We start from the raw sequence: 6,159 nt of genomic DNA, 5'->3' as shown, positions 1-6,159 counted from the left end.
AATGATATAGTACTGCTGGCTGGTGAAATAGGCTAGCTAGCAGTGGCTGCGTTGTTGACTTTGTTTGAAAGTGTAGCTGGCTAGGTAACCTCTAACTGGCTAGGTAACCTCGACAATTACTCTAGACTACACAATTATCTTGGATACAAAGACGGCTATGTAGCCAGCTAAGATCAAACAAATCAAACTGTTGTACTGTAATGAAATGAAATGTAATACTACCTGTGGAGCAAAGCGGAATGCAACCACTCGCTCCAACCCGGAAGTGCGTATCGTAGAGGGAGAGGCAATAGAAGTGTTGTTTCTTGTATTATTGTCTTTTGTGTCTTTAGAGGACTGCTTCACCTTAATGTCCCCTTTCCCCCCTTTCCCTTTTCTTCTGTCCTTATTTTGTCCCACTTTGTCCCTTCTTTGTCCCTTCTTCTCTTCTGCCAACTAGACACTCCTTGTTAGCTAGCTAGCTTCTTCCAGGAATGTCCCTAGCAACTGCCTAGCAGTAAACAACTTAGCTAGCTAAGAAAACGGTATAATTTTATGAAAAAATTGTTACTTTTTCAAAAGCCTTTCTTCTTTGTTTGCTGCTTGTTTGGTCTCCTATTCAGTTTGCAGTTTTCTTTAGATTTTTTTTCGATGTACTTTACTCTAAAAAAACATTTAAATTTCAATATTTGTAGGAGCTCATCTTTTCAGCTGCTGCTGCTTAATTTGGAACTCCGGAACACATGACTAACTTATCGTAAATTGAGACAATATTCCTTCTCCCTCCCATCAATACAATCTAGACTCAATCTAGACTAGTAATATAAAAGAGGAAATATGGCATGTAAGTCAATATTTGTCATAATTGCTATATGGATGTATATGTGTGTGTGCGTGTGCGTGTGTGTGTGCAAGAGGGCAAGAGGGTGTGAATGGGTGTATGTGTGGGTATGTGTCTGTGCATATGAATGGGAGTGTGAGGGATGGTGAATATGAATGCTTGTAGGAGGGCAGGAGAGAATGGGTGTGGAGCGGCATAGGGTATATGTTGTGTGTGAATGAAGGAGAATTGATGAGTAAGTAGATGTATAGAGGGGTGAAGAAGGGAGGGAGGAAAGACAGAGGTTTGGATATACTAGACCTTGGTGGGTAAGGGAGGGCACGTAGGGGGGGTGGTGATACGCTTGGCTTGGGGGGGTAAGGGGGAGTAAAGATGGGAGGTGGGGATAATCTTGGCTTAGGTTGAGTAAAGAGGCGAGAACAAGAAGGAGGTGGTGGAGAGGGATGGGGTGACTGGGAGGGCATCAGACACTTGAGGTGTGCATGGGGCCTCCACTCATCCCATTTCAGAAGACCCACTCACCCTAAGTAGACCCCCACCAGCCACTATACTTAATTTATAAGGTAATACAACCAACCACAGTACTTAAGTGGCAGTCTTTCTTTAAAAGTATGTACAGTGGGCTCCAAAATTACTGGCACCCCTGACTGGCAATGCACAAACAATACTTAAAAAAATATAAACAATATAATTATAGAGATAAACTCAAAATACCAACATGTGAAAAATACTTTATTAATGTTTCAATGGAACCCACCAAAATCATTTATTGATTTAATTAAAAATCAATATCCTCCAAATCAAGGTTTCACAATTAATGACACCCTTAAATATTATTGTAAATAACATCTACCAAAATGAAACCAGGAATTAAATACCACTTACTTAAGTTTATCTAAGTGTTAAGGAACTATATAGAGCCATTACATCACTTCCTTTTTCACTAGGGTATAAAAATGAGGTAACACACATGCAATATCCCTTTGTCATCCAACACCATGAAGAAAACAAAAGAACTAGCAGTTCAAAAGGGGCAGATGGTCGTAGACCTTCATAAATCTGGTAATGGCTACAAGACGATCCACAACCGATTGAATATATGACTGAGCACTGTCAGGGCAATTATTTAAAAATTCAAAAGATATGGAACAGTTTAAATCCTCACGGGTAGAGGAAGCAAATGCATTTTGCCCCCCAGGATAGGGAGGAGGATTGTGAGAGAAGCAACAAAATTCACAAGAATCACTGTGAAAGAATTGCAGGCGTTGGTGGCGTCTTGGGGTCACCAGGTTTAAAAAAGCACCATCAGACGCCACCTCCACAACCACAGGCTCTTTGGAAGGGTTGCCAGAAGAAAGCCCTTAATGACCCCAAGACACAGACGCAAGCGCTTGGAGTTTGCCAAACGTCATTTAAATTATGATTGGAAGAAGGTGCTCTGGTCAGATGAGACCAAAATTAAACGTTTTGGTCAGATACAGCATCGGCATGTTTGGCGTCGAAACAGAGATGCATACAAGGAGAGGCACCTCATACCCACGGTGAAATATGGTTGGGGTCAGTGATGTTTTAATTCCAGAGGTCCAGAGGCACTGGTTAAGATTTATGGCATAATGAATTCCACCAAGTACCAGGCAATTCTGGCTGACAATCTGGTTGCCTCTGCCAGAAGGCTGGGACTTGGCCGTAGATGGACTTTCCAACAAGACAATGACTCAAAACAGACCTCAAGATCCACACAGAAATGGTTCTGTGACAACAAAATCAATGTTCTGCCATGGCCATCTCAGTCACCGGTCCTCAATCCAATCGAAAACCTGTGGACTGAGTTGAAGAGGGCAGTTGATAAGCGCAAACCCAAGAATGTGAAAGATCTTGAAAGGATCTGCATAGAGGAATGGTCCAAAATCCCTCCAAATGTGTTCCTTAACCTTGTCAAACATTACAGGAAAAGACCATGCTGTTATCCCTGTCAGAGGTGGTGCCACTAAGTACTAAATGAGGAGTGCCAATAATGATGAAACCTTGATTTTGGTGAAATGTATTTTGTATTAAATAATTGTATGATTTTGGTGGGTTCCATTGAAACATTAATAAAGTACAGTATTTCTGTACTTTATTATGTTGGTATTTTGAGTTTCTCTATAATTATAATTTCTCTATGAGTTTCTCTATAATTATATTGTTTAGCCCACTGTACAATGTATGTATCTACATTCTTTTTTCTTAGTACATTAGGAGAGGAGATGGCGCTATAAAACACTAAAAAGGCATAGTGGCTCAACTACAAAGATATACTTTGCTTGATGTTACTTTTTTATATTTTTGCTCTATATACTCTATGTAATGTATACAATAACTATGTATTTATACTATGATCCTCCTATTCATGGAATGCCCATCGCCCTATGTCATGTCTGCTAAAAAGTTTTACATGGTTCTTTAGTGAGACGGAACAGATAAGGTTAACTTTGATTCTATACATGTTAAGACCAACAAAATCCAACTTATCACATGACAGGCTCCATGATGGGGGGGGGGGGGAGCACATGGTTCTCAAACACCTAAAATATAAGGGCACAAGGCGAGAACCAGAGGCAGATGGTTGGAGTCTAAGAATTGTTTCCATTTTTTATTTCACCTTATTTAACCAGGTAGGCCAGTTGAGAACAAGTTCTCATTTACAACTGCGACCTGGCCAAGATAAAGCAAAGCAGTGCAACAAAAACAACACAGTTACACATAGGATAAACAAACGTACAGTCAATAACACAATAGAAAAATCTGTATACAGTGTGTGCAAATGAAGTAAGGCAATAAATAGGCCAATAGTGGCAAAGTATTACAATTTTGCAATTTACACTGGAGTGATATATGTGCAGATGAGAATGTGCAAGTATAAATACTGGTGTGCAAAAGAGCAAAAAAACTAAAACAAATATGGGGACGAGGTAGGTAGTTGGTTGGATGGGCTATTTACAGATGGGCTGTGTACAGCTGCAGCGATTGGTAAGCTGCTCTGACAGCTGACGCTTCAAGTTAGTGAGGGAGATATAAGTCTCCAACTTCAGTGATTTTTGCAATTTGTTCCAGTCATTGGCAGCAGAGAACTGGAAGGAAAGGCGGCCAAAGTAGGTGTTGGCTTTGGGGAATTTGTCCTTTGGTCTGATTAGTCCAAATTTGATATTTTTGGTTCCAACCGCCGTGTCTTTGTGAGACGCAGAGTAGGTGAACGGATGAGCACTTTTTGCCAGTCCTGTCTGGACCAGCGACGGTGGGTTTGTGCCCATAGGCGACATTGTTGCCGGTGATGTCTGGTGAGGACCTGCCTTACAACAGGCCTACAAGCCCTCAGTCCAGCCTCTATCAGCCTATTGCGGACAGTCTGAGAACTGATGGAAGGATTGTGTGTTCCTGGTGTAACACGGGCAGTTGTTGTTACCATCCTGTACCTGTCCCGCAGGTGTGATGTTCGAATGTACCGATCCTGTGCAGGTGTTGTTACACGTGGTCTGCCACTGAGAGGACGATCAGCTGTCCGTCCTGTCTCCCTGTAGCGCTGTCTTAGGCGTCTCACAGTACGGACATTGCAATTTATTGCCCTGGCCACATCTGCAGTCCTCATGCTTCCTTGCAGCATGCCTAAGGCACGTTCACCCAGATGAGCAGGGACTCCGGGCATTTTTCTTTTGGTGTTTTTCAGAGTCAGTAAAAAGGCCTCTTTTGTGTCCTAAGTTTGCATAACTGTGACCTTAATTGCATACCGTCTGTAAGCTGTTAGTGTCTTAACGACCATTCCACAGGTGCATGTTCATTAATTGTTTATGGTTCATTGAACAAGCATGGGAAACAGTGTTAAAACCCTTTACAATGAAGTTCTGTGAAGTTATTTGTATTTTTACAAATTATCTTTGAAAGACAGGGTCCTGAAAAGGGACTTTTCTTTTTTTGCTGAGTTTATATATGTGTATATTTTTTTCAGTCATGGTCAGCAAATATACAACAAGATACAGTTATATGTTGTTACCATCCAGAGCGTCTTGCTGTAATTGACTGACACAAGGTTCAGAATTGTCATGATGCACTTATTAAACACCAGCTCAGTTTGCCCTCTAGTGGCGAAGCCAGTGTGTGCGTTTGAGTGTGTGTGTGTAAACATTGAAAACAGGATTCGGCCTACCTACTGAGATACAATCTCTGAAGATCACCTGAGCTTGCTGAGATGCCTCAGTAGCTGTGGTTGCATGCAAAGCAGCTGCTACTTTCGCTCTAAGAACAGCTCTGTTGATTTCACACCTGATAAGGCAGAAGGGAAGAACATGCGCCACACATCGGTTAAATACAAACACAGGAACTGTCCCTAAACAACCGTCAAATGTGTAACTTAAAAAACATCCACACTTGATACATTGCTACAAGAATATTGAGTTAAAATTCCTTTTTTCTGCATGAACAACATGATTAACTGAACAAAACATATAATTCTAGATCAATTCATAATTTGAGCAATCAATAAGGTTAAGCAGATGATTTTGGACATTAATAGTTAATTGACATTTGCTGAGTTTTTTAAGTTAATAAAAAATGACTTGAACTTAACAACCAAATCCAAGGATGGGGTTAACATCTATGATCTTTTCCGGCATCAAACATCATAGTTAAGTTCAAGTGGTCTGAAAGGAAAATGTACATCACACCTACATGAATTGGTAATCCTTCTAAAAATCATGAATGACCTTGGTTTGTAGCGCCTGTTGAAATAGATGTGGGGGAAAGAACAGTTCAGTAGTTTTTCAAACACATTTCCAATGAATAATCTTTGGTGCAAATTGACTGCACAACACCTGCACCTTGGAGATAAGATCACAGACACCCACTCTGGTTTCTCATATCTTGTTTATCATCGATAGAGATCTGATTCTGATGAGAAACATCCAGTTATTGTGGACACCATTCACACCTCCTATTCCATTTCCTTCAATAATTGTCAACAACTGTCACCAACAACGTTGTCAACCATGTTGATCTCAGATATAAATGTTTATAAGGTTATAATTAGGTAAGTCTGCACCACTTGCAGTGCCTTCACACCACTTGACTTTTTCAGCCTGAATTTAATATAGATTAAATACCCTATACCCTATTAAATACCAATACCCTATAATGTCGAAGTGGAATTCTGTTTTAGAAATGTTTATAAATTAATAAAAAATGAAAAGCTGAAATGTCTTGAGTCATAAAGTTTTCAACCCCTTTGTTATGACAAGCCTAAATATGTTCAGGAGTAAAAATGTGCTTAACAAGTCACATAATAAGTTGCATGGACTCATTCTGTGTGC

The sequence above is a fragment of the Salvelinus fontinalis genome, chromosome 6 (assembly GCF_029448725.1).
Source record: "Salvelinus fontinalis isolate EN_2023a chromosome 6, ASM2944872v1, whole genome shotgun sequence".
Lineage (NCBI taxonomy): Eukaryota > Metazoa > Chordata > Actinopteri > Salmoniformes > Salmonidae > Salvelinus > Salvelinus fontinalis.
Note: the sequence above shows the minus strand (reverse complement) of the source record.